Raw genomic sequence first — 9,245 nt, 5'->3', positions numbered from 1 at the left:
CTCGATTAAAAAGTTGTCTTTGGTATGTCTTCATCCCGAATCCTCACCTGATGGTACCCCGATCTCAGATAAATTTTAAAAACACTCCGGCCCCACTCAACTGGTCAAAAAGATCATCTATCCTTGGTATAGGATACTTATTCTTCACTGTAACACTGTTCAGCTCCCTATAGTCGATACACAACCTCAAGCTCCCATCTTTCTTCTTCACAAACAAAACTGGTGCTCCCCACGGCGATACACTAGGTCTAATGTACCCCTTATCCACCAAATCATTCAACTGTTTCTTCAGCTCCTCCAACTATTTAGGACCCATGCGGTATGGGGCGTTAGAGATCGGTCTTGTCCCTGGTTTCAACTCCACATTGAAATCTATCTCTCTCTTTGGTGATAAACCCGATATCTCCTCTAGAAAAACATCAGGAAACTCTCCCACCACTGGTATCTCATCTACCGTCGGCTCTACCATACTATGATCTTTCACATGACATAGAATCAAAGGACACCCCTTCCTCAAGTAAGACTTCAATGTCACCGCTGCAATCACTTTGACTTTGAGTTTGACAACAAACCCACGATAAGACACACTAACTCCCTTAGGACCTCTCAAAGAAACTTTCTTTTGGTGACAGTCTATTCTAGCCTTGTACTTACCCAACCAATCCATCCTAACTATCATCTCAAAACCATCCATAGGAAATTCTAACAAATCCACTGGAAGATCAACCTGCCCAACTATCATGGATACCCCCTTATATAACCTCCCACAAAACACTGACTCACCCGATGGTATAAAAACTTCCATCTTTTAATGACTCAAACTCTCTCAAACCAATAGACTTAGCATGACTCGATGATACAAAAGAGTGTGACGCCCCCGAATCAAACAAAACAAAGGTAAAAACATCATTAACAAGAAAGGTACCGGTGATCACGTGTGCATTATCCTCAGCATCTTGCTTGTCCATCATGAACAGTTTGCCACTGGTATTTTGTCCACTCCCTTGTACTGTACTAGCTGATGTAGAAGGCTTAGCAGGTGACCCCTGATTGTTGTTAGCCGCCGGTTTCTGATAAGAATTACCACCATTGCGGTTGAATCCACCGTTGTTGTTACTATGGCCTCCCTAGTTATTCCATGACCCAGCTGGTCGGTTGCTAGCATAGCTCTGTGTCGGGCCCTGCGAAAAGCTCCCCTCTGATGGCCTCTGATAACTTCTTCCCCCTGAACTAGTACACTCATGCCTCTTGTGGCCCATACCACCACAGTTGAAACATGATATACCCCAACTGTTGTTACTACCTCGACCACGACCATTAGAAGATCCACCACTAAAAACCGATCCCGAGGAATAAGCCCTTGCCTGGTTGTGATTACCCCTCTTGTAACTAGACTGACCACAACCCTCACTCTCAGCCTCTCTCTTTTCCGGACACCTCTCTTTGTTTTCCTTGGCCATCTCGACCAACCTCTCAGCTCGTCCTGCTTTCTCAAAAGCTTCCTTAACATCGGTAAGGACACCAACCGGTAGCTTTTCCATAATCTGATAAGTCAACCCCTTCTCAAACCGAAGTGCTAAGTTCTCCTGACTCAGCCCCATATCCTCAGCGTATCTTGATTTCTCGTTGAACTTATGATAATACTCCGCCACTGTCAAATCCGAAGTCATCTTGAAAGAATCTAACTCCTCCCGCATCTTACTGCGAACATGCTCCAGAACGAACTCCTTTCTCATAGCTCTTTTAAACTCGGTCCATGGAATATCAGACTTACCCTACTTCAGATAAAGGTCTAGGGCACTCTCTCTCACTTTGTCCCACCACTCCCTCGTTACATCTCTCACGTAGAACGCCGCTTGTTCTACCTTAAACTCTTCGGGACAATGAACGACCCCAAGGATGTTCTCCATCTCACGGTGCTAATTGTTGAGCAAAATTGGCGCACCTATACCCATATAGTTCGTTGGGTTGAAGCGGGATATAGTAGTGCTCATCTTGGCAAAGTCTATCCCGACATCCTTATCTTTCCCAAACCTCTTAAGAGCTTCGGTAAGTGCATCCTGATGCTCAAGCATCTTGGCAATCTCGTCAACACTCATCTCCTGAGCCCTAGCATACATAGCAGACCTCTTTGGCGGCATATCTTTGAGCTATAAGAGGGGAGATAAACGTAAGCACATAGCCTACGGCTGAAAGCAAATATGACCCGCATAGAACCTACTCGATCGAGTAACCACACATACTCGATCGAGTTACCCACTTACTCGATTGACTACCCCAACTCCAGAACCGGACCAGAACTGACATATAACACATTCGATCGAGTCACATACGTACTCGATCCAGTAGCCGACACTCGATCGAGTATTCCCCTTACTCGATCGAGTTGCACAAAACAGCAGCTACTGCCCATTGTATACACATACCCACTCGATCGAGTCCACCCTACTTGATCGAGTTACCCCCACTCGATCGTGTCATGCAGACGATTCTAACTACCCGCATGCCATTAACTTTATAACTTTTCGTAACAATGAAACATATTTATACAACTCCTATTCACATGATACTAATATCACCAACAACATTATTATCCACTTTAATCACATAATCATGCTCAAACCCAATAAAATTATCATGCAACAATTACTTCTCATTCTTTCCTCCACATCCTCCATTCAACCACATATCCATCAAACATATTCATATGAACAATAGTAAACACATAGCGTGTTGGAGTGTGTGTTCTCAACAATAGTGCAATCACATTAATAAATCTCATATAAGAATACGTAAGGGATGATTCAATTATATAGTCAACTGATCAACATTAATCGGTAATGATTGACTAACTAGAGTTTGACATTACTGTCATTTGACGGTGGTGATCAGTTGATCCCTTAAGGTCACACCTATAGGACAATTCCCTTAATAGATTAATTAATTAATTAATTGTATACCGATACAGATTAATTAATTCCTTAAAATTGAAAAATTTATGATAGTGAGTGAGAATATATATATCTTATTGTAATTTGATTAAATAAGATTCATTTTAGTAATTAAAATGTTTTATTACTAAAATTGATTATTGTTTATGAAATAATTGAGATAAGAATGAATAGTTAATTATAATTACAAAATGTTGTGAATTATATTAACTTGACCAATTTTATACACAAGTAATTATGAATTACTAGTAAATTTGTTATTTGTAACTTAATTAATTTATATAATGATATTTAATTGTTAAATATGTATTAAATTGATTAATAACATGTTACATGCTACATGTGACATATTGTATGACAATGTTACAATTGACAAATATAAAATGGGTGTTCATATTATGGGTGGACCGATTTTTGGAGGGTATTTGGGTGGATTGTGTTTATTTTATTTTAAATAAAAAAAAACATAATGATGACCCTATGTAACTAGACCTCACCCTTCAAATTTTGATAAGACAAAAATTGCAAAAGGTTGAAGGCATGCATTGGTCCCTATTACCACTACTACCCACCGGTTTTTGCTCCCCCATAGAATAAGAATTGTTCTTATTCTTATTTTCATTCACACACAACAAATGATCCTTCGCACTCTCTCTTTCTCTTTTCTCTAAAAATAGTTTTTAGCTCATAATTTGTTCATAAATTCTCTACTAATTCTACATTTCTAGTTTAATAATATTTATATTATTAGAATTTTATTTGAGTATCTAATATAATTATCTAGTTAATAATTTTATTAGATTTAAGAGTAAGTCTTGGGTGCAATCAAGAGAAGGATTTCTACTTTGAAATCACGGAGGATCATCCAATATTATGAGCACAAGATCAAGTGTAGGAAGGAGTCCTACCCTTGTGCCCATTTTCGTCCCACATATAATGTAAGAAACATGTTTTTCTTTTTATTTTGTATAAAATCTTCTTGCATGCAACTAGATCCACATGACATAAATTATGTGTTATTTATGAAAATGAATTATATGAGTCTAATAGGGGTATATGAACCTAACAATTGGTATCAGAGCTTTGGGGTTGCATGCATATCATTTTATGGGTTTTTATGAGTTATTTGATAACAAAATAAAAACTAGAAATTTGTGACATATAAGATAGGCCACAAAATTTACATGCATGTTATAAATTCTGGTTCAAAAATATTTTTAGGTCATTTTGATTATTTATGGATGTTTATTGCTTATTTTAATGATTTTTAGTGAAATAATTACATTTTAATGAGTAAAATGAACTTTTATTTACTAAAAATAGTTAAACTTTGAAAATGACCATAAAATTTTAGTATGACCTCACATGCATATTTTACTTATTTTATGTAAAATTTTGTATTAATGTGATTAATATTGCATGATTTATGATTTTTATATGATAAAAATGCTATAAATGGAGGTTAAATGACTAAAAATAGTTAAACTTCGAATCATGCCATGAAATTTTAATATGATGGACATGCATATTTTACAGATTGTATGTAAAATTTGAGATAAATATGATTTATTATGCATGATTTATAATTTTAATGGTTAAAATGATATAAATAGTGACTATTTTTAGCAAAAATAGCTAAAATGAATTTTATGGCATGAAATGTTTCCCTAATATTTTATATATGATATGGACATCAGATATAAAGTTGCATGATTAATTTTGATTGATTTGGTATATTTATTGATTTTTACATGATAAAATCGATAAAAGGGCAACTTTATTAGTCATAAAAATTAATTCGAATTTTTTGGTTAAAATTTTGCCATTTCCAGGTTCTGGAAATTATTTAAGTATGTTCAAAATTTTGATTTTGATTTTTTCATAATTTTTATGTTTAATTTGGAATTAAATGGTAAAAGTTATGATTTATACAATTTATTAATGAAGTAAATTATAAATATTTTGTGGGCAAATTTTATTGAGTTTTTGGAATCTTGATAATATTCCAGTATATGCAAAAATGTTATTTCGAAAATTTTCAATTTTTTATGATTTATTGGGAATTATTTCATAATTATTATGATTAAAAGAAGTTTAAATAAGCAATAATACAAAACCAAGTTGAATTTTTGTCAAATGTTTAGTGAAGACTAAAATTTTGAGCCCTAAGAAGGTTAGGATAATTAACTTGGGCTTAAATGTGATTTAAGTATTGATTTGTGATTTTAATAAGTTAATATCACGCATTTCCATAAAACTGGATTATATAAGATATAAGGTTTAAATAGGGCGATTTGGCACATTAGTTTGGCATGTTAGACACATACATTTATGCTGCATATTTTATTTATGAATGTCATATTTTATTTATGTAATTTTGAATTATGTAATTTTATCTTAGTATGACCTTAGTTTTAATCAGTATTACCCGCAATGTAAGGGATACCGATGCGGTTGTAATTTTATTGTGATCTCGCTCATCATTTTATAATTTAATAGATTTAAATTTTTATTACGAATTTATAATAGGAATAGCTATGTATTTTATTATTATTTTTGTAATTCCGGAGTTTCCGAATGATGGAGCCATTCGGAAAGGAGTTCCGATCAAGACGGTGTTTCCTTGAAAGGCGTGTCACATGAAGTTCAAGGGACCAAAGGAGTTGGTTTCCGAATATGTAATAGATTATTATATTTTCTATTTTTAGGAAAGGCCATACTAGGAAATTGTTTTTTCTTTACCTGTTCTATTTCATATGTTGGATGCATTTCCAAATCGCCATAACTTTACATGCATATCTTTTCTTATCGAGTCATCGACCGTGTCAATTACAATTATCGATAGTTCACCGATTTAGTTCACTAAACAAGATAGATAATAAATTGACATGACCTCTCACTAAATTTAAAATTGAGATTAGCCTTACCAAATAGTAGGACCCATGAATCCCCGTGACATTTGGGGTAGGTTCGGTTTTTCCGGGGTGCTTTCATTTTTCATTGGGTAAGTGGGGTAATAAAACGTTATTACACGTGAAATTTGGTTGGACTCAACGGGACATGAAAACTAGTCTTATGTTCCGGGGCTACAGATGAACTTAACGTAATTTCATCGATCGAGAGTTCTAATTGTATAATCGGTTAAAGAGTTAACCCACCGAGTTATATTAGTGAGGGATGTATCGGTTTTCCCGTGCCCGAGTTAATATGAATTTGGATCTCTGAATCATTTATATAATTTGGTGGAGGTCATTATATAAATGCTAAAACATGCTAAAATATTTTCATATATTAACGATGAATGTTTCTTTTCCCACTATTTCGTTGTTTTATGTTGTTCTTTATCATTTCTGCTATTAATATACAATATCAATTCGATTGTCACACGAGTCTCCGCTAAACCACTATTACTAACGACAAATAGAATCTCTTTCTAAATCCTCAAATGAACCGTATCATAGGTTATGGACTAGCTCCATAGGAATCATTCTATTCCATAGAACTCGATAGGAATCGTCCTATGCAAATATGAGATTAACATCTTAGAATTCCTTACATACCTATCTCTTGTGAAGAGTATGAATAGAAATAATAATTAGTAAAAATATGTTTTGATGAATTCTTCTATACATTCAGGTTCAACAATCTTATTGCTCAGCCTAAACACTTGTCATCAAGCACTTAAGTTGTTAAGAACATGACAATGTTAAATTGGTAAATTAATTTTTTAGAAATTTTGATTAACCAAATACCACAATAGAGTAAACCCTTGTGAAGGATTAACTAGGAATTTAAATGAAGATAAGTCTTCATCAAGTAGAAATTCTTAAAGTCAGTGGGAGCAATAAGAAGTAAGTACCTATCTTAATTGTTAAGGATAGAACTAGGCTCAAAAGAGAAAGTGTTAGACACTAAAATAGAGACAAACCCCAAATAAGTAAAGATCAAAGAAGTTGGTCGTGTGACTCCAACATATTCCTTCTTGAATATCTATGGCATTAACATTGCATTATTGCTAATTACCACATCATGAGTATTTGATACAAATTTGTGAATTTCATCATAATATTTGGCATTATCGTGTGACGACTAGCAAGAATAAGTTCAAAAATTTGCATGAATGGAACTAGGGTAGTTGCCATTTCATCTATGAACATATGAATGTTGTAGTGTACTCATTTTAGTTTTGTATTTAGAAATGCACCTCAATAATTGTTATGATGTACACTAACTCTAAATAAGAATATAATTCAAGTTTTTGTATAAAACGCAAAGGGTTTCTCTATTACGCAATTAAAACAAGCGTTGTGCCCTTACATACCACGATTAAGTTTATGGTGAGACCATACAAATCAAGGTAATTATATTCAAATTAGAAATAAATGTCATATATATATACAAGACTCAATTTGGTGACCCCAATCATTTCTCAATTCTCGATTGAAAATCGCATTTAGAAACTAGTTTTAACTAGTGTCCCAAACCATTTGATTGAGAATCTTTTGGTGTGTGCAAATCTTGTATTCAAAGCAAGATAATTCATGACTTTTTCGTAAAAAAGATTATGAATAGAGCAAGATATTCGCCCTATTGACACTTTGAAGTGTATGGTCGAATACAATTTCAATCAGAAAAGGTTATTACTTTTTCATCTCTTTTACCAACGAACTAGGTAGATACTTGGTATCCACTTAATGAGGTAAGAAGAGAAATTCTTTGAATAAGTTCAATGAATGTTTAAAAAGTATCAAAACCTAGAGATTATAAAACCAAAGTATTAGTACTTTGTTAAAATGGGGAACAATAAAGTGAAGACTTTTATCTGCACCAGAAAGAGTGTAATATGGGATCACAAGTTCACTTTCATTACGATATGATTGAATCTTTACATTGTAGTTGGAGGTAGTTTCTGTTATAAAATTTGTCTGGCATTTAAATTTTCCACTAATAAAAAACATGGTTAAAGCAATCATCTACTTTTCATTCGAGATATGGTTAGGCATGGTACCTAAATTGTAGCTTGTTTCGATAGTTAACATGTGCTCTGTCTTCCTACATGATCACGAGAACAAAGGTTTGTGGCTCGTGATGCTGTATATTAACGAAAAGAGGATTATTTCTTAAAGATAGAGTGGGAGAAAATGTTCAAGAGCCACAAACTGAGAATAAGACGTAGGAATATGTTCCTTCTTGGTCAAAATCAGTAATTATTTCTTCGAAACCTAAAGTGGACAGGAGTCATGTTATTTTTGAAAGTAACAAACCTGTAACTTATTAAGATGCTTTATCTAGTTTTAACTCCGCAAAAGTCCGAACTGAACATAAACATTAAGATGTTTCCATAACTTTGTTGATTGGTGGTAAGAGGTTTACACCAATTGCAACGCTTCATTAAATTCGGATTTAATAATATTATTTGACTGTTGGATTTTAAAATCATCTTGCATGAGTTTTGTAAATTGCAACTATCCTAAGGTAGGATACGAACTTAAGAAGAAATCTTAAGTAAAAGTCAAGGAGTTGAATGGTATGTTTCAATCATGTAATAAACTTTTCTCGATTTGTCGAGTAGTTTTGTTTATACATGAAGTTTAGTGGGAGTAGGGTGGTATTATTAGTCTTATATGTGAATGACATATTGATCAGTGTGAGTGATGAAAGAATTAGGAGAAGAATAATGCATCTCTAAGATATCCAGTTCGATGGATATTAGCATAAAGTTAATATTCTTATGTTAATAAGAATCTTGACAAGTTTAAAACTATTGAACATGAAGAAATTGAATCCATTTGCTTCCGCTGCGGGATTAATTCATTACGCTAAGATGTATTACCATTCTTAAACCTCTGTTTGGGCTAAAAATAGCATAATAAGGAAGGCCCACTTAATGAAATAAAAGGCTATGGGAGGAGTGATAAGGAGGAAGGAAGCCCGTAATTAGGAAAATGGGGAACGGGCTGAAAGAGGACCACGGGCCCATCAGAGGAGACGTCCGGATTAAGGAAAGGCAAGTTAGGGAGAAGTTAGGGAGAAGTTAGGGAGATCATGGAGAATCGGGGAAGGCGTCCAAGTATGGAAATAGTTCTTATGGAAATTATATCTCCTTTCCATAATCAAAGTAGGACATATATAGGGTTCTCACCCTATAAATAGCCAAGGAAGCAAATCAAGAAGGACATTCAACAACGCATCCACACACATACTTAGGCTAAGGAATTAACACATTATTGTACCCAAATATACATCCGTCCAAGATCTTGCAGGCCTGACACCTCACGCCAGCAGGATTAGTTC

The sequence above is a fragment of the Silene latifolia genome, chromosome Y (genome assembly GCF_048544455.1).
Source record: "Silene latifolia isolate original U9 population chromosome Y, ASM4854445v1, whole genome shotgun sequence".
NCBI classification, from domain to species: domain Eukaryota; kingdom Viridiplantae; phylum Streptophyta; class Magnoliopsida; order Caryophyllales; family Caryophyllaceae; genus Silene; species Silene latifolia.
This window is presented reverse-complemented; position numbering follows the sequence as displayed.